This window comes from Lissotriton helveticus, chromosome 2_2 (assembly GCF_964261635.1).
Source record: "Lissotriton helveticus chromosome 2_2, aLisHel1.1, whole genome shotgun sequence".
Taxonomy (NCBI): Eukaryota; Metazoa; Chordata; class Amphibia; order Caudata; family Salamandridae; genus Lissotriton; species Lissotriton helveticus.
This window is the reverse complement of record NC_136060.1, coordinates 493,103,323-493,130,050: the sequence shown is the minus strand read 5'-3', so window position 1 is coordinate 493,130,050 and position 26,728 is coordinate 493,103,323. Positions and strand designations below refer to the sequence as shown.

At 44.1% G+C, this 26,728-nt stretch overlaps 1 protein-coding gene across 1 annotated transcript in view; it reads right to left on the bottom strand.

Moving 5' to 3' along the window:
- LOC144821564 (dedicator of cytokinesis protein 2-like) overlaps positions 1–26,728 on the bottom strand; it is a 3,201,295-nt gene that overhangs the window by 456,715 nt on the left and 2,717,852 nt on the right. The window lies entirely within an intron of this gene.

Here is a 26,728-nt window from a genome sequence, read left to right as displayed (position 1 = left end):
TGTGGGCAATATTTATAAAAAAGTCATGCAGTGCAGCGCAGCGCAGCAAGTCCCCTTGCTGTGCTATGTGACAGGGAAAGGGCAGGAATTAGCCATATTTATAAATATACAACGCATGTTTGTCCTTGATTCTGCGCTGGTGCTCTTTCTCTGTGTGCCGCAGGATGCAGCACACACAGAAAGAGGAAGTGTTAGAAGGGGCAATCTCAGAGGGCCAGGTTGTGCTCACCCGGACACCCCAAGACCCACCTCTCCCACAGAACTTGCCGAGTCTTGATTGTGAGGTCCTCACCGGGGAGGACTTCGGGTCTAGGATCGTACACACTGAGCTCACACCACACTACGAACAGACACCACACCGGTGGGTTTTAGTAACAAGTTCTTTATATAAGCAATAAATGAAGAAAGCACTCTTATATACACAGTGGTCAAGGGACCACAAAGTCTTAGCGGATTCGGGAAGGGGGAAGCGGGACAGTCTTTTAGTCTCTGGGTCAGTACGAGGCGTACCCTACGCACAGCTCTCAATCCTCGAGCCGGGGGGCACGGGATGGTGGTCGTTCTGACCGCCTCACCTCCGTCGAGTTGGCTCGGTCGTGATGGTGGTCTCGATGGTCCAGCCGGACCAGAGTACTCCTCGAGCCGCGACGGGGTCAGCTGGGCTCGGATGGCCTTCGAGGTCGAGCCGCGACAGCGTCAGCAGGGCTCCGATGGTGCAGGTTCAGCTCGAGCCGCGACAGTGTCAGCAGGGCTCCGATGGTTACAAGTTCAGCTCGAGCCGTGACAGCGTCAGCTGGGCTCCGATGGTTCAGTTCAGCTTGAGCCACGACAGCGTCAGCAGGGCTCCGATGGTTACAAGTTCAGCTTGAGCCGCGACATCGTCAGCAGGGCTCCGATGGTTCAGTTCAGCTTGAGCCGCGACAGCGTCAGCAGGGCTCCGATGGTTACAAGTTCAGCTTGAGCCGCGACAGCGTCAGCAGGGCTCCGATGGTTCAGTTCAGCTTGAGCCGCGACAGCGTCAGCAGGGCTCCGATGGTTACAAGTTCAGCTTGAGCCGCGACAGCGTCAGCAGGGCTCCGATGGTTCAGTTCAGCTTGAGCCGCGACAGCGTCAGCAGGGCTCCGATGGTTACAAGTTCAGCTTGAGCCGCGACAGCGTCAGCAGGGCTCAGAGGGTCAGGATGAGTCTTCTTAGGGTTAGCCGCGATCAGATCAGCAGGGCTTCAGGTCCAAGATACAACTGCCCGCTAGTTGTCGGGCGGGCCCAGTTATAGTCCTTCTGCTCTTTGATCTCCGGACCCTCGCAGGCGGAGGTCTCAGGCCCTGGGGGCTGGTCGTTGGCGGGGTCCGGCGGTCGGCTCTTTGATCCTTTGATAAATGGGTCCGGGAATTCCCAGACGCCCAGCAGGTCTGGAGCCAGCACTCAGGGAGGCCAAAGGTGCGATCGAAACTGGCCCACAGGGGAGGGCCGAAGGTGTGACAGACACCAGTCTCTCAGGGGAGGCCGGAGGTGCCATCGAAACTGCCTGGCTTATCACACTCGGGGAGCGCTTTACCCCCCCATCCGGGACTGGCGCGCCTTTGGAGTCTGGGTTCCACTGGGGCCGGGGTCACGCTAGGCCCAGGGAGACAGGGATGTCGGGAAGGGAAGATGGCGTCCGGGCCTTGTGGGGCATGCAAGGTTAGGCGCTCGGAGCCGGGAGTGGAGCGGGGAAGGCAGGCCTGGTCGAGGTTCCAGGGGGGTCTAGGCTTCGCTGGGGTAGGGCGACCAGGCTCGGGGTGCAGGCTACACTAACGGGGAGGCTGCGCAGGGGACTCGGGGTATAGGCCTATGCTCACAGGGTGTGGAGGGACAGAGGCGAACCACGCCACGAGGCCGGGTCCAACAGGAAGTAACGAGGAAAGATAGATATTCCTCCTGGTTATGCTTCCCCTGGGAAGGCTTCATATTCTGCCGCGTTCCCAGGTTTACAAGTTCTTGTAAATCTGGGGAAGCGTCAAAATCCATGTGAGTTGCGTTGGAACACCCATGCAACGCCGATAGAACAAATACCCAGGGCAGAGTAGCGCATCACAGCAATGTGTGCTGCGTTTCTCGACTACAGATGTATGAAGCGACGCAGAGCCATGCAAAGTGGATTTGCGTGACTTCATAAATCTGTGGTTGAGGTTTGCTTCGCGCATGTATCATGTTGCATCGTGTAAATGCAACGCAAGCCTCTTGTAAATATGCCCTTTAAACAGGAGAAACTCAGCAAAAGCTATGGATATCTATTGCATGTAGGAGAGACCCAGCAAAACCAACGGGCTACGTACTGCGTACAGTGGAAACTCAGCAAAATCAATGGTATTCCTATTGGGAACAGGAGAACATAGGAACAACCACAGTTAAATGCTAATCAATACATAAAATTAGAATTATTGTCACTGAACTAATGTAGAACACCACCGGTTCATTAAAAGATGTTACGGTTCAAATCTTGGCCAAGGCCCATGTATAAGGCTCAGGATAGGCTGTACCCGAGGCAATGCACACCTTATTTCATGGAAAATGTAGCGCTTGTCACTAGCTCTCTGAAGGCAACAAATGCAGGTCAGAGTGTGTTGGACAGAACAGTTGGGGGCTGCATTCGTCAGCAAAACATAGTTGTCAGAACCCGATTCAGAGGGCACCGGGGCATGCAGGCATTACTGTGCCAAGCCCTGGCGTTGCTGTGCCGAGCCCTGGCGTTACTGTGCCTAGCCCTGGCGTTACTGTGCCTAGCCTTGGCGTTACTGGGTCTAACCCTGGGGGTTGAGGCCTTTTACTGCAGATGTTCCAAGGCCCGACTTACTATGGATCCCGAGCAACTGGGCCAAGGTCCCCTTCTGCACTTGACTCTCAGTCGTAGCATAGGTCGAGCTGTCCAAGGTTTGCTCAAGGGGGGGGGCATATACAGGGTGGTGAACACAGGCTCAAAACTCAAAATGCACAAAGCAGCAATAAATCATTGTCCAGCCAAATTCTCACTTTTGTAAAGATAACAAAAAAAGAGAAGTGTTTTATTTCTGCTACTAACAACACAAAAGAAAAATACGACATTCACAACCCCCCCCCCCTGTGATCAGGGCTCTAGTGTTTCTTTAGGCAGTCCCCCAGGACCCACTCACTCCTCACACTCCCAATGATAGTGGTTATTCCCTATTCACTGATGGCGAAATCCAGGGTAGCCCGAGTCTCAAGAGTCCATTCTGACTCTATTCTAAAGTCAACAATGTTCCAGTGCTGTGGCGCTAACTAGCAAGCAAGTTCCCCCGGGGCCCACTAGCTTGAAATCAGTCTTACCAGCACCTGCAGGTCTGGAGCGACTAGAGTTCCTGAACATGCCCAGTCGCTCGGAGCGACAGCACCAGAATCAGGTGAGTTTGCTGCACCGCTAATGACTAAGGATTGTAAGTGTCATTCCTCCCCCCCATTTTTTTATTCACATCATTTTTTTTTTCACATCGGTTTATAAGGTTTATCTCGGTTTATAAGGTCTTCGCTCTCACCTCACCCGACACTTTGCATGCATCCTTGCATGGTTCCAGACATTTAGACAACTGGTATTCGTCTCAATGCAATGTTATTTTGAGTTGTGTTCTACATTGTAAAAGTGTATCATTGTGTTTACAGAGCTCCTTGACAAAGGGCATTTCTTGCCCGAAATGCATCGGAGCCCGTTTTTGAAATCATGAACATTGATTTTCTTGTGAATGAACAATCAAGTGAAATATATGATTTTTGAAACTTTTCAACAAATGATTGAATAAACAATTTGAATGTTTAAAAACAAAAATGGAGTCTGTCTTCCCATGACGAACCCCAATGGTGTGCTCAGTTTCAAGGATGCGTCTACATTTGAGTAACGCACACAACCTTTGATTTACGACGACGTACACGGAAGGTTGCGTCACTTGTTGGAGCACCCACAACTTATCCTAAATTCTTTAAATATATATGAACATTTCAACAGACTAGCTGTGCACCACCCCTTCAATAATCTATTGTAGCTATGACAAGGCAGACACAACACAACACCGAAAAAAAGAAGAGGGCACAGGAAACAGCCTACAACTAAGCAAACAAGAAGGTTTTGATGGCGCGCCTAAACTGAAGGAGGTCATCAATAGCCCGGATCTCAGGAGGAAGAAAATTCCACCACTTCGCCGCTAGCACTCGAAAGGAGCGGCCGCCAGTTCTACTCAGCCTGAAACGCGGAACCACTGCCAGATTCTGACCCAAGGATCTCAGGGTTCGCGGGGGTACATACGGTGTCATAAGATTCTCCAAGATTTGGGGAGACGTACCCTTGAGGATTTTAAACGCAAGGCAGAGAACCTTGAATTTGATCCTCTGATTTACGGGGAGCCAGTGGAGCGAGTGCAGCGTTTTTGAGACCGAGCACCGCCTAGGCAAACCTATCACCGCTCTGGCTGCAGCATTTTGCACTCGCTGCAGCCGGGTAAGTTCTGACTGGTTAATCCCAGTCAAGAGCGAGCTGGCATAGTCCAGCCGGGACAGCACTGATGCCTGAACCACCAGCTGTCTGGTGGGGGCATCAAAAAATGTAAGTATAGGTCTAAGTCCTCTAATAATGCCATAACAGGAGGCCGACACTTTCTTGGTGTACCAACAAAAGTATTGGGATCAATGTGAAAGCGGGAGCTTAATGTCCAACAAAACAACCCATGGGAAAGAGTTACAACTTGTGCAATGTTGGATAAGTTACAAAACATTGGTGAGGCATGGTGAAACACGTGTGCATTGTTGGATAAGTTACAAAACATGGATGAGGCACAGGGAAATACATGTGCAATGTTGGATGAGTTACAAAACATGGATGAGGCACAGTGAAACACATGTGCAATGTTGGATGAGTTACAAAACATGGATGAGGCACAGGGAAACACTTGTGCAATGTTGGATAAGTTACAAAACATGGATGAGGCACAGTGAAACATGTGTGCAATGTTGGATAAGTTACAAAACATGGTTGAGGCACGGTGAAATACATGTGCAATGTTGGATGAGTTACAAAACATGGATGGGGAATAGATGAGGCATAGAGAAACGTGTGCAATGTTGGATACGTTACAAAATAGGGAGGAGGCAAGGTGAAACATGTGTGCAATGTTGGATAAGTTACAAAACATAGATGAGACACGGTTAAACACGTGTGCACTGTTGGGTGACTTACAAAACATGGTTGGGGCACAGTGAAACACGTGTGCAATGTTGAATGAGTTACAAACCATTAAGGAGGCATGGTGAAACAAGTGTGCAATGCTGGCTTAGTTACAAAACATGGGTGGGGCAAGGTGAAACAGTTATACAATGTTGGATAAGCAAAGAAAATGGACAGGCACAGTGAAACACATGTGAAATGTTGGATGAGTTACAAAACATGGATGAGGCATGATGAAACATGTGTGCAATGTTAGATGAGTTAAAAAGCATGGACAAGGCACAGTGAAACACGTGTGCAGTGTTGGATGAGCTACGAAACATGGATAAGGCATGGTGAAACACATGTACAATGTTGGATGAGTTACAAAAACATGGATGAGGCACGGTGAAACACGTGTGAAATGTAGGATGAGTTACAAAACATGGATGTGGTATAGTGAAACAAGTGCAATGTTGGATGAGTTGCAAAACATGGATGTGGCACGGTAAAACACGTGTGCAATGTTAGATGAGTTACAAAACACGGATGAGGCATAGTGAAACACATGTGCAATGTTGGATAAGTTACAAGACATGGATAAGGTACGGTGAAACGTGTGTGCAATGATGGATAAGTAACAAAACATGGCGGGGCATGTTAAAACACGTGTGCAATGTTGGATACGTTACAAAACATGGGTGAGGCATGGTGAACCGCATGTGCAATGTTGGATGGGATACAAACCATGGATGAGGCACGGTGAAACACATGTGTAATGTTGGATGAGTCACACAACATGCATGAGGCACGATGAAACACGTGTGCAATGTTGGATAAGTTTCAAAGCATGGATGAGGCACAGGTAACCATGTGTGCAATGTTGGATAAGTTACAAAACATGATTGAGGCATTGTGAAATACATGTGCAATGTTGGATGAGTTACAAAACATGGATGGGGAATAGATGAGGCATAGAGAAACGTATGCTATGTTGGAAGAGTTACAAAACATGGGTATGGCATAGTGAAACATGTGTGCAATGTTGAATGAGTTACAAAACATTGATGAGGCATGGTAAAACAAGTGTGCAATGTTGGATAAATTACAAAACATGGGTGGGGCACTGTGAAAAAAGTGTGCAATGTTGGATGAGTTAAAAAAACATGGATGAATCATAGTGAAACAAGTGCAATGTTGGATGAGTTGCAAAACATGTATGAGACATGGTGAAACACATGTGCAATGTTGGATGAGTTACAACACATGGACGAGGCATGGTGAAACACGTGTGCAATGTTGGATGAGTTACAAAACATGGACGAGGCAGAGTCAAACACGAGTGCAATGTTGGATGAGTTACAAAACACGGATGAGGCACAGTGAAACACAGGTGCAATGTTAGATAAGTTACAAAACATGGATGAGGCACGGTGAAACACGTGTGCAATGATGGATAAGTTACAAAACATGGATGGGGCATGGTAAAAAACATGTGCAATTGGATAAGTTACAAAACAAGGGTGAGGCATGGTGAACCGCATGTGCAATGATAGATAAGTTACAAAGCTTGGATGAGGCATAGTGAAACACAAGTGCAATGTTGGATCAGTTACAAAGCATGGATGAGGCACTGAGAAACACGTGTGCAATGTTGGATGAATTACAAAACATGGATGAGGCATGGGGAAACACGTGTGCAATGTTGGATTAGTTACAAATAATGGATGAGGCACGGTGAAACTCATGTGCAATGTTGGATGAGTCACAAAACATGGCTGAGGCACGATGAAACACATGTGCAGTGTTGGATAAGTTACAAAACATGGATGAGGCACGGTTAACCATGTATACAATGTTGGATAAGTTACAAAACATGGTTGTGGCACGGTGAAATACATGTGCAATGTTGGATGAGTTACAAAACATCAATGGGAATAGATGAGGCATGGTGAACCATGTGTGCAATGTTGGATAAGTTACAAAACATGGTTGTGGCATGGTGAAACACATGTGCAATGTTTGATGAGTTACAAAACATAGACAAGGCATGGTGAAACACGTGTGCAGTGTTGGATGAGCTATGAAACCTGAACAAGGCATGGTGAAACACGTGTGCAATGTTGGATGAGTTACAAAACATGGATCAGGCACAGTGAAACACGTGTGCAATGTTGGATGAGTTGCAAAACATGTATGAGACACGGTGAAATACGTGTGCAATGTTGGATGAGTTACAACACATGGACGAGGCACAGTGAAACACGTGTACAATGTTGGATGAGTTACAAAACATGGATGAGGCAGAGTCAAACATGTGTGCAATGTTCGATGAGTTACAAACCACGGATGAGGCACAGTGAAACACATGTGCAATGTTGGATGAGTTACAAAACATGGATGAGGCATGGTGAAACACGTGTGCAATGATGGATAAGTTACAAAACATGGATGGGACATGGTAAAAACGTGTGCAATGTTGGATAAGTTACAAAACGTGGGTGAGGCATGGTGAAACACGTGTGCAATATTGGATGAGTTACAAAACATGGATGAGACATTGTGAAACATGTGTGCAATGTTGGATGAGTTACAAAACATGGTTGGTGCATAGTGATACACGTGTGCAATGTTGAAGGAGTTACAAAACATTGACAAGGCATGGTGAAACCAGTGTACAATGTTGGGTAAGTTACAAAACATGGGTGGGGCACAGTGAAACACGTGTGCAATGTTGGATAGGCTATATGGACATGGATGAGGCACAGTGAAACACATGTACAATGTTAGATGAGTTACAAAACACGGATGAGGCATGGTGAAACACATGTGCAGTGGTGGATGAGTTCCAAAACATGGATCAGGCACAGTGAACCATGTGTGCAATGTTGGATGGATTACAAAACATGGATGAGGCACGGTTAAACACGTGCAATGTTGGATGAGTTGCAAAACATGGATGAGACACGGTGAAACACATGTGCAAGGTTGGATGAGTTACAAAACATGGATGAGGCACAGTCAAACACGTGTGCAATGTTGGATGAGTTACAAAACATGGTTGAGGCACAGGGAAACACATGTGCAATGTTGTATGAGTTACACAACATGGATGAGGCATTGTGAAACATGTGTGCAATGTTGGATGAGTTACACAACATGTATGAGGCATGGTGAAACACCTGCAATGTTGGATGAGTTACAAAACATGGATGTGGCATAGTGAAACACATGTGCAATGTTGGATAAGTTACAAAACATTGATGAGGCATGTTAAAACACATGTACAATATTGGATGAGTTACAAAACATGAATCAGGCATGGTGAAAGACGTGTGCAATGTTGGATGAGTTACAAAACATGGATGAGGCACAGTGAAACAAGTGTGCAATGCTGGATAAGTTGCAAAACATGGATGAGGCATGGTGAAATACATGTACAATGTTGGATAAGTTACCAAACCTGGATGGGGCACGGCAAAACGCGTCTGCAGTGTTGGATAAGTTACAAAACGTGGATGAGGCATTGTGAAACACATGTGCATTGTTGGACAAGTTACAAAGCATGGATGAGGCACAGTGAAACACATGTGCAATGTTGGATAAGTTACAAAACATGGATGAGGCATGGAGAAACACCTGTGCAATGTTGGATAAGTTACAAAACATGGATGAGGCTCGATGAAACACATGCACAATGTTGGATAAGTTACAAAAAATGGATGAGGCACAGTGAAACATGTGTGCAATGTTGGATAAGTTACAAAACATGGCTGAGGCACTGTGAAACACGTGTGCAATATCGGACGAGTTACAAAACATGGATGAGGCGCAGTGAAACACATGTGCAATATTGGATTAGTTACAAAAAATGAACGAGGCACGGTCAAACACGTGTGCAATGTTGGATGAGTTACAAAACATGGATGAGGCACAGTGAAACATGTGTGCAATGTTGGATGAGTTACACAACATGTATGAGGCATGGTGAAACACCTACAATGTTGGATGAGTTACAAAACGTGAATGAGGCATAGTGAAACACATGTGCAATGTTGGATAAGTTACAAAACATGGATGAGGCATGGTGAAACACATTTACAATGTTGGATGAGTTTCAAAACATGGACCAGGCATGGTGAAACACGTGTGCAATGTTGGGTGGATCACAAAAAATGGATGAGGCGTGGTGAAACACATGCAATGTTGGATGAGTTACAAAACATGGATGAGGCACAGTGAAACACATGTGCAATGCTGGATGAGTTGCAAAACATGGATGAGGCATGGTGAAATGCGTGTGCAATGTTCAATAAGTTACAAAACCTTGATGGGGCACGGAAAAACGCGTGTGCAATGTTGGATAAGTTACAAAACGTGGGTAAGGCATGGAGAAACACATGTGCAATGTTGGATACATCAAAAAACGTGGATGAAGCATGGTGAAACTCGTGTGCAATGTTGGATAAGTCATAAAACATGGATGAAGCACTGTGAAACAGGTGTGTAATGTTGGATAAGTTACAAAACATGGATGAGGCATTGTGAAACACATGTGCATTTTTAAACAAGTTACAAAGCATGGATGAGGCTCAGTGAAACACATGTGCAATGTTGGATAAGTTACAAAACATGGATGAAGCATGGTGAAACACATGTGCAATGTTGGATAAGTTACAAAACATGGATGAGGCACGATGAAACACATGCACAATGTTGGATAAGTTACAAAAAATGGATGAGGCACTGTGAAACACGTGTGCAATGTTGGATAAGTTACAAAACATGGATGAGGCACTGTGAAACACGTGTGCAATGTTGGATAAGTTACAAAACATGGATGAGGCACTGTGAAACAAGTGTGCAATATTGGATAAGTTACAAAACATGGATGAGACACTGTGAAACACGTGTGAAATGTTGTATAAGTTACAGAACATGGATGAGGCATTGTGAAACATCTGTGCAATGTTGGATAAGTTACAAAACATGGACGAGGCATTGCGAAACACGTGTGCAATGTTGGATAAGTTACAAAACATGGGTGAGGCACGGTGAAACATGTGTGGAAGGTTGGATGAGTTACAAAACCTAGGTGAGGCATGGTGAAAGTTAATGTGCAATGATGGATAAGTTACAAAACATGGAAGAGGCATTGTGAAACACAAGTGCATTGTTGGATAAGTTACAAAACATGGAAGAGGCATAATGAAACACGTGTGCAATGTTGGATAAGTTACAAAACATGGATGAGGCATAATGAAACCCATGTGCAATGTTGGATAAGTTACAAAACATGGATGATGCATGGTGAAACATGTGTGCAATGATGGATAAGTCACAAAACATGGATGAGGCATGGTGAAACATGTGCAATGTTGGATAAGTTTCAAAACATGGATGAGGCATGGTGAAAAACAAGTGCAATGTCAGATAAGTTACAAAGCATGGATGAGGCATACTGAAACACATGTGCAATGTTGGATAAGATACACAACATGGATGAGGCACCGTGAAACACTGGAAAGTTACAAATTATGGAAGTGGCATAATGAAACACATGTGCAATGTTGGATAAGTTATAAAACATGGAAGAGGCATAGTGAAACACATGGGCAATGTTGAATGAGTTACAAAACATGGATGAGGCATGGTGAGACACGTGTGCAATGTTGGATAAGTTACAAAACATGGAAGAGGCATAGTGTAACGCATGTGCAATGTTGGATACATTACAAAACATGGATGAGGCATAATGAAACAGGTGTGCAATGTTGGATAAGTTACTGTTAGATTTGGGGGTCTCTAGTTGGCAGAGGTAGGTGCCCATGACCAAATAGGGACCCATGCGTCTAGTCTGGGTAAGGGGGTACACTCCTAAAATAACCCCTGCTCAACCCCTTGGTAGCATGGCACGAGCAGACAGGCTTATCTCAGAGGCAGCATGTAAAGCATTTGTGAACACATACCATAACCCAGTGACAACACTACAGATGGAGACCACACAAGTTGTACTATAAAAATATGTATTTTTATATAGACTTAACACAAGACCACAAACAACAAAAATCCTCAATACTGTACTTTAAAAATGGTAGAATTAGCTTAGTTCTCTTTAGATGGTTAATGCGACACATTAAGTTCAATGTACCTTTGGATGCGTAATGCTATACAACGAAAGTGTTGCAGGGAAGGTGATGCGTCAGTTACTTACACGCAAGAACGGTGATGCGTCAGTTCCCTACTATATCGGCGTGGGGAGGTGATGCGTTGGGTCCCTACTGATGCGTAGAACTTGGCAGCTCTTGGCAAAAATAGAAAATCCCAGGAAAAACAATCTACCAAAAGTATGTGGTCGCGTTTGGTCTGCACTCACTAGTAGTGTTCACCAATCACTGTATAAGAATCACAAAAGCAAGTCCAAATCCTCACCGCTGACCACCAATGTTCGATTTGGGGGTCTCTAGTTGGCAGAGGTAGGTACGTTTGACCAAATAGGGACCCTTGCGTCTAGTCAGGGTAAGGGGGAACACTCCTAAAATAATCCCTGCTCACCCCCTTGGTAGCTTGCCACTTGCAGACAGGCTTATCTCAGAGGAAGTGTGTAAAGCATTTGTGAACACATACACTAACCCAGTGACAACACTACAGATGGACACCACACAAGTTGTAGTATAAAAATAGGTATTTTTATATAGACTTAACACAAGACCACAAACGACAAAAATCCCTTGGTGGCTTGGCACGAGCAGACAGGCTTATCTCAGAGGCAGTGTGTAAAGCATTTGTGAACACATACCGTAACCCAGTGACAACACTACAGATGGACACCACACAAGTTGTAGTATAAAAATATGTATTTTTATATAGACCTAACAAAAGACCACAACCAACAAAAAACCACAATACTGTACTTTAAAAATTAGAAAATTAGCTTAGTTCTCTTTAGGAGGTAAATGCGACACTTTAAGTTCAGTGTACCTTTGGATGCGTGGCGCTATACAACGAAAGTGTTGCAGGGAAGGTGATGCGTCAGTTCCTTACACGCAAGAATGGTGATGCGTCGGGGCCTACTATATCGGCGTGGGGAGGTGATGCGTCGGTTTCTTACTGCGCTTCCGTGGTGATGCGACCAGCAGCTCCGTGATGCGATGAACATCCGGTGCAATGAAACCAAAATGGCATCTTCTCCTTGATGCAACACGATGCGTGCATGGCCGGCGGCCGTGATTTGACTCAATGATTCTTCTGAGCCGTGACAGGCCCTGTGACATGCTTCTCCGGTGATGCAACGGCATCTGATGCGACGGCGACACTTTTCTCCAGTGATGCAAGACGCCTTCAGCGATGCAATGCGACAGCTGCAGCGGTTTCACCCTTCTTTCACCCTTCTTCAGTCATCCCTTCCATCCCTACAGATTTTTCGCAGTGCCTTAAAGACCTTTCTCTTCAAGCAAGCTTATGTTTAAGATCTATGTCTCCCCTCTTGGTCCTTCCTGACCTTTTGCTAGGCGCCTTGATACCTTCGGGTTATTGTTCTGCGCAATACAAATTATTTTTCAATTCAATTCAATGCAACGACAGCGGCTGCGACGGTGACAGGCTTTCTGATGATGCGACTGCGTCTGATGCATTGGCTACACTCTTCTCCGGTGATGCGAGCCACTTCTGCAAGGTGAAGCGACACCGGTGGTAGCGACACCCTTCTTCAGTGATGCAACGACAGCGGCTGCTATGGTGACACGCTACTTCTTCGTGAGTCACGCTTCCAGCTCCTTGCGACACGCAGTCCCTCAGAAAGCCCAACACAACTGCAGGCACTTCCAAAGAACTCTTGGGGAGCTGGTGGGTGAAGCCTGTTGTTCCTGAGACTTCAGCTGGAGGCAAGCTCTATCTCAAGCCCTTGGAGATACTTCAAGTTGAATGAAAGTAGCACAAAGTCCTTTCTCCTTTCTTTGGCAGTCAGGCAACCACTGCCGGCCAATCTCTCAGACAACACTCAGTTTAGGGATAGTCTCTTCCTCAGTTACTCTGGTTCCTCTCCTCAGCAAAGGTTTCTTCTTGTTTCCCAAAAGTGATCTAAAGTTCTGGGGCCTGGGTCCCCTCTTTTATACTCATTTTCCCTTTGTTCTCTGAAGGCAGAGAGGCCTTTGCCTAGTCCAAACCAGTTCTGGGCAGTCCTGGAGCACTTTGTTGACAAGATTCCTTCTTTCCTTTCACAGTGTAGGCCAGGGAAATCAGATGCACCACAGGAGGTGGAGCCAGCATTGGGGAGGGAAGGCACAGCCCTATTCAGGTCCCAGGTGCAACTCCTCCCATTTATCAACATGCAGATAGCTCTATTCAGCCTGTGCTGACTCATCCTTTCTCCTGGAATCCCCCAGCCCCTGTCACTCAAACTCTAGACAAGGAATACACAACCTATCAGAGACAGGCTTGGATAGTTAGGCAAGAAACTACCTACTTTCTAAAAGTGGTAATTTCAAACATAGAATATTAAACCAACTTCACTAAAAGTTATTTTTTTTCATTCTGAGTTCAGGCATACTAAATTCAGGGGAAAGCTCAAGACCCATCTGTTTGTATAGTAGCTAGTTACAGTGAGCAGAGCTGAGGGCATGCTGTTTCCACTTACTACAGCGCCGGGACACGCCGGGGTGCGTAACCAGGCGCTTTATAAGCTTCCCTATTATTATTATTATTGTTATTCAAATTTCTACCTAGTTCACTGAGTCAGTTAGGATTATAAGATGTAATAACCAAACTGCCCATTCTGGCCTATAGGGTACAGGTAGCCTTGCAATAGTGAAAAACGAAAATGGCTGTAATTCACTATTAGGACATGCCACACACATCAGGGCACGTCCTACCTTTTACCTACAATGCACCCTGGCCTTGGGCCTACCATAGGGGTGACTTATATGCAGTAAAGGGAAGATTTAGGGACTGGCAAGTGGGTGCACTTGCCCAGTTAACATGGCAGTACCAGACTGCACACAGGCTCTGCAATGGCAGACCTTAGACACACTTTACAAGCTGCTTCTGTGGGTGGCACAAACAGTGCTGCAAGCCCACTAGCTGTGGACAATACAGAATTTGCTAGCCCCCACGATATTAGTTAGATAAAGATTTTTCAGAAACGCACAAACAAAGAATTTCTTCTGCTCGTGCAGGTATTTTATTTAAACTTATTTCAATTTTTTTTTTATCAAATTTGTTTTTTTCATGGAAGAGAAAGGTACTTATTAACTACATTTAATACATATTTACAACAAGTAATCGACAAACATATATACATTTATAAACAATTATGTGCAATCTTCTTTTACAAAAGGTACGTCTTCACAAATATTAATTCTTTGTGAAATATTCCTCGTTTATGATTACCAAAGAATGAAATCAAGAAAAAGCAACCCAATCATTACAAGGGGAAGATCAAAAACAATAAATGATATGATCAGAAATGAACTCCTGTTCCAGATTCTCTTCAGGGCGCTTTCATTGAGGGTAATCTCAGTCTATGGACAACGCGGTCCTGCGGGTCCCATGTATGTGACGAGGCTTGTGACTCCTTGGGTCCTTTTGCTGTGACTGTGGACCTATATCGGTGTTTGGAACGTGGAGGTGTCTTTTTTTCTGATTTCTGGATTTTGTGGAGATGCCCTCCGTACTCAAACAGGGATTTCAAATTCCTGCGCTGTTTTCTTTTTCTGCACAGAGAGGTTCTTCACGCGGGCCTCGTGAACTTCGGCTATGTTTATATCACCGGTTGAAGCTGTGGTCCAGCATGCTGCACAATGCACTCGGCTGCGTTTTAATTCGCTCTGTTGAATCTTCCACTCCGTATGGATTCCTAACGTTGTCAACCATCCACCAATTTATCAAAAAACAAATTTGATAAAAAATTTTTTGAAATAAGTTTAAATAAAATACCTGCACGAGCAGAAGAAATTCTTTGTTTGTGCGTTTCTGAAAAATCTTTATCTAACTAATATCGTGGGGGCTAGCAAATTCTGTATTGTCCACATTTAATTGGTCCAGCTCCCCCTGCATCCCAGGACCAGACTCCCCTTTTTTCGCAAGCCCACTAGCAGCATTTGGTTTACAAGCCCTGGGACCACTCCATGCACTGTACTAGGGTCTGACAAGTAAACCAAATCTGACAATCATGAAGTCATTAATCCATACATCAATTTATAATAGGTAGAGCATATGGACTCTAGCACTGATCAGCATTGGTAAAGTGCCCAGAGTCATAAAACCAACAAAAACAGGTCAGACAAAATACAGGAGGAAGGCAAAACTTTCAGGGATGACCATTCAAAAAGGGCCAAGTCCAACAGTTACAAAACATGGATGAGGTATTGTGAAACACGTGTGCAATGTTGGGTAAGTTATAAAAGATAAAGGGTGAGTGTGACAAGAGAGGGAACATTTAGTATAAAGAGAGGGCAGGATAAACATGTAAAGAGGAATAGAAGGGTAAGTGTGACAAGAGAGGGAGATTGCAGGACTTGGCATTTTTGGCTAAAGTTCCCTAAACGTTTTGCTTCCCCCCTAGACCGTTTTCCTGACATAGAGTTGCCAATTTAGTTGCTTTGGGTACTTTGCCCTGCTGATCAGTGTCAAAGTAAAAGTGTTCCCTACATAAAATGTAATGGTAATTGGTGGGCCATGATTGGTTTGTTTGCCTTACTAGTAAAGTCCCTAGTGATGTGCCCTGTGTGTGCCAGGGCTAGTAAAGCAAAGGTGTGCGGAGAAGGGAACTCAGGCCTGCAGTGTAGGGCCTGTGCGTGGTTTGCTAAGTTAGCATATTGTCCTGACAAGTGCAACAACTTGTCAGGCCTTCCTTTCCCTTTTACATATACATTGGGCACCCCTGTGGAAGGTCCCGGGTAATCCCTGGCAAGGTGCAGTATAGGTAAAAGGCAGGACATATCCTAAGGTGTTTGTCATGTTCTGCCAGTGAAAAACACTCCATTTCATTTTTCACTGCCGAAAGGCCATTCTGCCCACAGGACAGAATGGGGAGGCTGGGTGTTGTGTTTGTTAGCCTAGTTTCCTGTAAGTTTAAAATGGAGAGGTGAAGTTTAGTATGTATGAACTCACAGTGTCATAACATCTTTCTGTGAAGGTGGTTTTGTCACTGTGTGTTCAGAAACCACTCTTTTAGGAAGTGGCTAAGTTTTGTGCTCTAGGCATTCCTGTGTGTCTCTGCTGAAATGTGGAATGTCTGTCTGGATCTGAAAGGTGAGAGGAGCTGGGAGAGGTCTTGACCCAGGGAGGGGTTGAGATGGCACCAGGCTGTCCTGCATCTGGAGAGTAGGGGGAGGAGAAGCCCCGGAGGTGACAAGGCCTGGGCTGGTGCTATAAACCAATTGACTCATCTCCTGCTGAGTGATTAAGGATCCAGACCCCCAGTATCAAAGTGAGAGAGGTGACACTGGGAGGGGGACACCCAGAACTGATTTAGGGAGGGGTCAGGGACCCCTGAGCACAAACGAACTTCAAAGACGATAAGGGATATAACTATGAGAGCTGAAACCCCTGAATGTTGGAATGAAACAGAAATGGATTGAGATGAAAAGGCTTGGACCCATTCTGTGGTCAAGAGGAACCTCTGCTAAAGAAGGAGCAACTGAAGAGACTGCTGTGGAAAGACCAATCCTTGCTTTGTAATCTCTGGATGTCTGCAGTTTGCTATTCTAACTAAGGTAGAGGCTTTTGGGACTGTGCTTGGAGGCGCTGGGTCCCCCTGCTTGAAGATGACTGTGCTTTATGCTGTGTCTTGTAACCCAAAGGGCCCGAGGTGAGCTGGCTCCCTGTTTGGAAATACAGGATCATCAAAGTTTCCAGAGAAGTCCCAAGCAACGCGGTGTGCGCATGCTTTTGTAGCTTGAGGCCCTCAGAAGGTGTGCCTTGTGATCGTGGGCACGCAGGAGTAAACTGAGTCTTGGATGAGCTGTGTGTGTGTCGTGGTGCAGGCCAAGGAGTTGGTGAGGAGCGCCTGGTGGTGGTGTGCATGGGGAGATGAAGTAAGACTCAGACGCGCAGGGTATGTGTCGTGGTGCAGCCAGGGTGCTAGTGAAGAGTGCCTGGACATTGTGTGCACTGAAGAAGGAGGTGAGACTCGAACGCACAGAGTGCATGTCGTGGTGCAGCCAGGGTATTAGCAAAGAGCACCTGGACCTCGCGTGCACCGAAAGAAGAAGTGAGTCTTGGACGCGCAGCGTGCGTGTCGTGGTGCATCCAGAGCATTGGTGAGGAGCGCCTGGTCATCGTGTGCATAGAGGGAAGAGGTGAGACTAAGACACTTGGAGTGCGTGTCGTGGTGCAGTCATGGTGTTGGTGAGGAGCGCCTGGACATCGTGTGCACTGGGAGAAGAGGAGAGACTCGGATGCGCATTATGCGTGTCGGGGTGCAACCTGAGGCGCTGGTGAGGTGCGCCTGGGTCGGTTATACACCGCATTTGAAGTAAGGTCTCCACAGTGCTAAGGGCAAGTCTCTGAGTTCCCTGAGACCGCCGGATGGAGGGCCAAGTCATTGGGCTCTTGGAGGAAAACAGCAGCGGCCCACACCGGCAGCCCCGAAGGAGCTGAGCCGCCGGCCCGAGCTCGCAGCCACTGTGATGGAATTCTGGATCAAGGCCCAAGTGGCTGACATCAGAGAGGAGAGTGGGGTCGCGCTCCCCATGGGGTGGGGTGCGGGCCCAGAGGGACACACTCTTTGCCTCTCACTTCTGTCAGCTGGGTGAGCCTGTTTCTTCGACTCGTGCTGACCCAAGGAGGGCCAGTACTGGGGCCGGAGTGGGTAGTAGTACTTTTGTGTCATCATTGATCCATACTGTGGGCACTATAACGGAGCACCTAAACTGTCATATTACACTTTGCATTATTGCTGCTAACAAACTATTGAACTGTCATATGACGCCTGACCTCTTTTGCCTGACGAACTACATGCTTGGTGCGCTATGCACTGCATTATTTTTCCCTTGCAGATTGCCTGATTGTGACGTGGCGCATTGCATTAATTCCTCATTGCACAGTATCTGATTATAATGTGGCGCAGTGCATTATTTCTTCATTGCACAGTACAGGATTGCAGCGTGAAGCATTGCTTTGTTTCTTTCTGGTACAGGGCATGCTGGTAATGATACACATTGCATTATTCCTTCTATTGCAAAGTACATGACTGGCACTACGTATTGCATTGTTTCTCTGTTGCACAGTACAGGAGTATATCGTTCCGCATTGCAGTATTTTTTTCTTTTTTAACGTGTGTGATTCTAGCAATACGACTGGTCTAACCTTTTGGAAACGGTTAGAAATGATCTTAACTGTTGGTTAGAAGTGGTGGTTGGGATTAGAACGTACCAACCCACCGGAAGGAATACTACCCATTCATGTATGTTGATTTTGTAGCGTGTGGTCATATCGTATATCCTCTTATATAACGTTTATACTCATTTTATAAAAATGCGGAGTCTATTTGCGGTGACATCATTGGATAGCTGTGAGCGTGGTTGTACATACTGTACACTTGTGCCTTGGAGATAAGCCTGGCTGCTCGTGCCAAACTACTAAGGGGGTGGGCAGGGCTATCTCAGACTGTGTCCTTACTCAGCCTAACGTTGAAGCGAGGGGTCGGGGACTCCCGCCTCCAGCATTTGGTGGTGGCGGTAAGCGATAAGGATGCCCCACTTCCAAAGAGACCTTTAGTATAAACAAAGGACAGGATTAACATGATGGGCAATGAGACGAGGACAAGAAAGTAGGGTGGCATGTCAAGGTATTATCCATAGGAAGGAAGCAGAGGTGAAGGTGGTTATAAGATAAAACCAGGATACAAGGGAATGTAAGGGAATGCGTCAGAATTAGGGAGTGTGGTTGAGGTGCAGGGGGGGATGTCCTACAGGATGAAACAATGGGGTGCGTACAGGAAGGACGTGCTCCACAGAAGAATCACATGGTCTGTTATCAATATCGAGGAGTTATCCACCTGCGGGCAGGCGAGGAAGAAAGGGGAAAGTCTCTCTTTTAGACCCTTTTATGCTATGAGTGTAAAGTGAATACATCGCGGAAAGGATTGGGGAGCCAGAAAGCCCCTGTGTATAAATAGTGTTTACGTGCTGCCCTCCTCCAAGAACAGTTTACTCATTGATTATCAGCATCTAGGTGCTGATAATCTGTCCACCTCTGAACACAAAGGGGCAGATTTATGTTTCCTGGCGCATCCCTGCAAATCAGCAGGGATGCGCCAGGAAAGATGCGTGATGCAAGTTTACCCTTGAACACCACAGATGCGCCACATTTACAATGCGGCGCATCATGGCGCAAGGATAAACAGATGTGTGTCACATCTGCCGGCATAAGGTCGTCGCAGTTCTGGAGTTGTGTCTCGAACGCGATGCAACTCCATCACTGTTCCAACCTGGCCTATTCTCAACATGGTGCGTCACGCCTTACGCCTGCTTCAAGCAGGCGCAAGGTTTTGCCTACGGGGTCGGAAAAGTGACTGAGTGAAATCTTGTAGATTTCACTCAGGCACTTTTCCGAGGCGTTCCTGTGCCAGAACGCCCAGCCTGCGCTGGTACGCCCACTCTTTGCCTGTACGCCCACATGAAACCTGGCGCAGGTTTCATATGGCGCAGTGCTTTACAATGTGATGCATTTCCCTATATGCGTCACATTGTAAATCCCCCGCAGCATGGCGCTAGCTTTACACCGCCGCTGTGTCACAGAAGTGATGCAACGGCGGCGCAAAAGTGGCGCACGGGGTTTGTAAATCTGCCCCTAAATACTCAACGGATTACACTCCAGAGGCGACGAAATGGAAAGTAATCCAATTCTGCAACTTCCCCTTCTCCGAGACTTGTCATCCTCTCCACCCAGGCCAGCGCCCCAGGCTCAGTGGTTTCCAAAACTCCTTTGAAGCGCATAGACACTACCGGGCATATCAGCAAGGCGGCGCTATGAAATTATCGCCACTTTTGCGTCAGTTTTCGGGTGAAAAGCGGCGATAATTTCATCGCCTTATCAGCAAAGACACGCTATCACTTGTTTTGCTTATTTAGTGCCCCTTACAACAATGCCCAGCTTTGCATCTCTAATGGGATGCAAAGTGAGTGTTCTGTGCCAAAATAACTGGAGAAATGTCGCTAACCGACATTTCTCCAATTATCAAGCTGCATGCTAACAGGCAGAGGGATAAGAAAAGTAGCGCTAACCACAGTTAACGCTACTTTCCTTACGCCTGCTTGTAATCTGATTTAGCCATGTAATCCAATGGGAGGTGTATTACATGGCTAAGACCATCATGCCCTGTCAGCAAGATATCGCTGGTCGCAGTGCGATTATCGCTGGATTTCCAGGGATAATCACACTGTTTTCCAGCTAACGCATGGATTCCTATCGCTTGGGAGATAAGCGCTGCTGATAGCACGCTATCTCCGTGATAGAATCCAGTGCTAGCCTCCGATAATTATCCTTGTGCTAAAAGTGCTGAGCGATAATTATCGCAGGCCCTTCCTGATATGCCCCAAATTCTTCTCTGTTGTTCTGTAGGCACTTGGCTGAGCAGGCTCATTTAAAGGTTCTCCCAGCCGTACCCCCATGTCCTGCTCTCCAGGGGCTTGAATTCCACCAGCTGTGATGAACTATTTCCAAGGGCATATGCGTATGTACACACAGAAGGCAGGACATAAAGAATGTGTCATATCGCCTCTGTGGTGCTCCCTCCCACTCCCTTAAATGTACAAGGGAGCCCTTCATAAATCATGCAGCGCCTGTCGCCTCAGAAGCGTGTAAGCACTAATTTCCTGTCCTGCGGTCCCTCCATGAAAAGCTGCCTCTTCCATCACTGTAATGGGCGCTCATTTACTTTTTCCTCACGTTAATTTAATTACCATTAAAGCGCTGTACATCCATCTTGGGAGCGCGGCGGCATTAAATATTCAGAGGCTCTTTGCAGCAGATTCATTTCTGCCTCGCGTGCTCCCTGGCCCCCTGATTGGTGGTCAGGGCAGTGCACCCAATACAGACACTAGACAGCTGACCCTGCTTCTGTCTCCACTCTCATGGCCACCCTGTGTGCTGAGCGTGGCCAGGACAGGCGCAACCATCTCTGGACATCTCCAGATGAAGAGGGGTGCTCTGCAGGGCTTGTCCTATGGACCGGACACAGCGGGCTGACTTCTTCATAGTCACAGGTGACCTTGCCAGATCCAGGGTCAATATCGGCTTTGAGCGAGTGAACTGTGTAAATATGTTTGCTCATACTCCTTCAACATAACATTGGTGGTGGCCCGGCCCACATCTACAACTGTGGGCTTGATTCACAAAGGTAAACTTAGATCAAAAGTCTAACTTTGACCAAAAATCTGACTGGGACCAGAATTCTAACTTTACTACTTTTCAGTATTCACAAAGGTCAACTTAGACCAAAAGTCTAAGTGGGACCAAAAGTCTAACTTTACTACTTTTCAGTATTCACAAAGGTGAACTTAGACCAAAAGTCTAACTTTACTACTTTTTAGTATTCACAAAGGTGAATTTAGACCAGAAGTCTAACTTTACTACTTTTATTTATTCACAAAGGTGAACTTAGACCAAAAGTCTAACTTAGACCAAAAGTCGAACTTTACTACTTTTCAGTATTCACAAAGGTGAACTTAGACCAAAAGTCTAACTTAGACCAAAAGTCTAAATGTACTACTTTTCATTATTCACAAAGTCTAACTTAGACCAAAAGTCTAACCTTACTACTTTTCAGTATTCACAAAGGTAAACTTAGACCAAAAGTGTAACCTTACTACTTTTCAGTATTCACAAAGGTGAACTTAGACCAAAAGTCTAACTTAGACCAAAAGTCTAACCTTACTACTTTTCAGTATTCACAAAGGTAAACTTAGACCAAAAGTGTAACCTTACTACTTTTCAGTATTCACAAAGGTGAACTTAGACCAAAAGTCTAACATAGACCAAAAGTCAAACTTTACTTTTTTTCAGTATTCACAAAGGTAAAAGTTAGACCAAAAGTCTAACTTTACTACTTTCCAGTATTCACAAAGGTGAACTTAGATCAAAAGTCTAACTTTACTACTTTTCAGTATTCACAAAGGTGAACTTAGACCAGAAGTTTAATTTAGACCAAAAGTCTAACTTTACTACTTTTCAGTATTCACAAAGGTAAAGTTAGACCAAAAGTCTAACTTTACTACTTTTCAGTATTCACAAAGGTGAACTTAGACCAAAGTCTAACTTAGAACAAAAGTCTAACCTTACTACTTTTCAGTATTCACAAAGGTAAACTTAGACCAAAAGTCTAACCTTACTACTTTTCAGTATTCACAAAGGTGAACTTAGACCAAAAGTCTAACATAGACCAAAAGTCAAACTTTACTTTTTTTCAGTATTCACAAAGGTAAAAGTTAGACCAAAAGTCTAACTTTACTACTTTCCAGTATTCACAAAGGTGAACTTAGATCAAAAGTCTAACTTAGACCAAAAGTCTAACTTTACTACTTTTCAGTATTCACAAAGGTGAACTTAGACCAAAAGTCTAATTTAGACCGAAAATCTAACTTTACTACTTTTCAGTATTCACAAAGGTGAACTTAGACCAAAAGTCTAATTCAGGCCAAAAGTCAAACTTTACTACTTTTCAGTATTCACAAAGGTAAAGTTAGACCAAAAGTCTAACTATACTACTTTTCAGTATTCACAAAGGTCAACTTAGACCAAAAGTCTAAGTGGGACCAAAAGTCTAACTTTACTACTTTTCAGTATTCACAAAGGTGAACGTAGACCAAAAGTCTAACTTTACTACTTTTTAGTATTCACAAAGGTGAATTTAGACCAGAAGTCTAACTTTACTACTTTTATTTATTCACAAAGGTGAACTTAGACCAAAAGTCTAACTTAGACCAAAAGTCGAACTTTACTACTTTTCAGTATTCACAAAGGTGAACTTAGACCAAAAGTCTAACTTAGACCAAAAGTCTAAATGTACTACTTTTCATTATTCACAAAGTCTAACTTAGACCAAAAGTCTAACCTTACTACTTTTCAGTATTCACAAAGGTAAACTTAGACCAAAAGTGTAACCTTACTACTTTTCAGTATTCACAAAGGTGAACTTAGACCAAAAGTCTAACTTAGACCAAAAGTCTAACCTTACTACTTTTCAGTATTCACAAAGGTAAACTTAGACCAAAAGTGTAACCTTACTACTTTTCAGTATTCACAAAGGTGAACTTAGACCAAAAGTCTAACATAGACCAAAAGTCAAACTTTACTTTTTTTCAGTATTCACAAAGGTAAAAGTTAGACCAAAAGTCTAACTTTACTACTTTCCAGTATTCACAAAGGTGAACTTAGATCAAAAGTCTAACTTTACTACTTTTCAGTATTCACAAAGGTGAACTTAGACCAGAAGTTTAATTTAGACCAAAAGTCTAACTTTACTACTTTTCAGTATTCACAAAGGTAAAGTTAGACCAAAAGTCTAACTTTACTACTTTTCAGTATTCACAAAGGTGAACTTAGACCAAAGTCTAACTTAGAACAAAAGTCTAACCTTACTACTTTTCAGTATTCACAAAGGTAAACTTAGACCAAAAGTCTAACCTTACTACTTTTCAGTATTCACAAAGGTGAACTTAGACCAAAAGTCTAACATAGACCAAAAGTCAAACTTTACTTTTTTTCAGTATTCACAAAGGTAAAAGTTAGACCAAAAGTCTAACTTTACTACTTTCCAGTATTCACAAAGGTGAACTTAGATCAAAAGTCTAACTTAGACCAAAAGTCTAACTTTACTACTTTTCAGTATTCACAAAGGTGAACTTAGACCAAAAGTCTAACTTAGACCAAAATTCCAACTTTACTACTTTTCAGTATTCACAAAGGTGAACTTAGACCAAAAGTCTAACATAGACCAAAAGTCAAACTTTACTTTTTTTCCGTATTCACAAAGGTAAAGTTAGACCAAAAGTCTAACTTTACTACTTTCCAGTATTCACAAAGGTGAACTTAGACCAAAGGTCTAACTTAGACCAAAAGTCTAACTTTACTACTTTTCAGTATTCACAAAGGTGAACTTAGACCAAAAGTCTAATTTAGACCGAAAATCTAACTTTACTACTTTTCAGTATTCACAAAGGTGAACTTAGACCAAAAGTCTAATTCAGGCCAAAAGTCAAACTTTACTACTTTTCAGTATTCACAAAGGTAAAGTTAGACCAAAAGTCTAACTATACTACTTTTCAGTATTCACAAAGGTGAACTTAGACCAAAAGTCTAACTTAGACCAAAAGTCTAACTTTACTACTTTTCAGTATTCACAAAGGTAAAGTTAGACCAAAAGTCTAATTGTACTACTTTTCAGTATTCACAAAGGTGAACTTAGACCAAAAGACTAACTTAGACCAAAAGTCTAACTTTACTACTTTTCGGTATTCACAAAGGCAAATTACCACAAGTAAAGTTGGACTTTTGGTCTAAGTTTACTATTGTTAATAACAAAAAGTAATGAAGCTACACAAATATGTAAGTTTACCTTTGTGAATCGGGCCTGTAATCTCTCTACCAGACTCTACTAGTTACCACTTCACTCAGTGCTGAACATCTCAGCTTAAATCTCCACGCTCCCTCTGACTGACACCACAACATATATCACCACGTAAACCCACAATTTCCAGTGGCCACCCCTATACATCCTTAAAACACCTCTTCATCTGCTGTTTCCAAAGCCACATGTGATTTCAACCTTCCTGATCCTGCAATACAAAAAGCAGGAGTAAGATTGTCAAACCCCACTTAGGTAGTTTACTCAACCTTACGTCAAACGTCATAGCACCCACTGACATCTTGTGCAACAATCTTGATATAACACTATTTGACACTACATACCTCATCACCTGCCTTCTGGACTTGACTGGCTTCTTATAACACCAAATCAGGCCTCTGCCTGAAGTCAAACCCTCCTTGCAGTCAACACTCTCCACAGAATCATGGATATGTCTTCCTTATGGCCTCCTAAATTCGAGATTAATTCCTTTCAAGCCTGTCCTGCACATGGCAGCACAAATATTCACTAGAGAAAGGGAATTTTACCACATTTCTCCAACACTTAAGAAGTTTGACTACCTCCACAACTAGTGCACATCAAATTTGAACCTCTATGTCATCAAAGAAGTCAACCGCGGTCACAAATTGGACTACCTGAAGGGCAAACTTTCTGGCATAGACTATTCAAGCGCTACCTGCAGCATCAACTAATTGCGGAGACTGTCAAATACAGCAAAAAAGATGAGAAAACAATTCTTCTTGGCTGATTTCTCTCCTGTTCACAAAAGCAGGCAGGATGGCTCAGTGAGTTAGAAGCTTGATGCTGGCTGAGATATTTGGTGTTTTCAAACTCATGAGTTTTAACTCTAGCAGGATAACACAGCCTTCCATCTTTCTGATGTCGATGAACACAAATGCGAATATTGTTGCCTGGCTGTGAAAAACAAAGGAAGAAGAGTTATCCCCAAAACATAATTTATACAATTAATTTTAGACCAGTGTATATGTCTTTAGAATATGTGTTTTACGGTACCTGAAGGGAATCAAAAGCACCTGAAATGAAAACAAAACGGGACTGAGTAAGCTATTTCTAGTTGAATTAAGAGAAAATAAAGAGTGCTTCTCACTGCCGTCAGCCATTGGTTTTGCGCAATAGCAGAGTCAATACACTCACGATGGCGGAGTTATATGCAGCGAAAACGTCCAAAGCTGGTCCAGTACCACTGGTCACCAGTGAAGAGGGGTTGAGTCCATGATGAATCTTAAAGGGATTTCACATTCATTATGTTTTGGGGATAATTTTCCTTCCTTCATTTTTCCCCACCAAGCAGTAATCTTCACATGTTCTTTTGTCCTGAGGAAGACCTCAAGTTACGAAGGCCGAAACGCCGTCACCTTTTATCAGCCTAATTGAAATTGCTAATTGTGCTATGATTCTTTCACTGATTGTATTATGAAATCATGCTGTTTTCTTTTGTTTGTTTTTTTACGATTATCACTTGCACCATATAAACACCCTTTTCACAAGCACAATGTGTTCACTTTGCACTTTAAACACAAAGTAAAAACGTTATTGATGCTGCCATCAGAGTTCTTTGTAAAATATACAGTCAATAAACTCTTGATAAATATGAATTCTTGAACATAGAAAAAATGTGATTACGTGTTCTTTGTGTAATTAACTTACTGCTATAATTTATAGCTTTTTTCAGACTCCCATTGAAAAATTGTTGCATGATATTGGGATTTAGATAGTAGCATAGGCTCATATCAAATGTATACGTGTGTGCTTATATTATATGATGTTAAATGAAATGTTGATGATACTTGTGGGCTTATATTATACAATGTTACATGGAATGTATACAATACTTGTGGGTTTATATCATATGATGTTACATGGAATGTTTTGAATATGCTACTTACCAGTATGCATCTGTTCTTGGCATGTAGGGCTGCTGACATTCATATCTA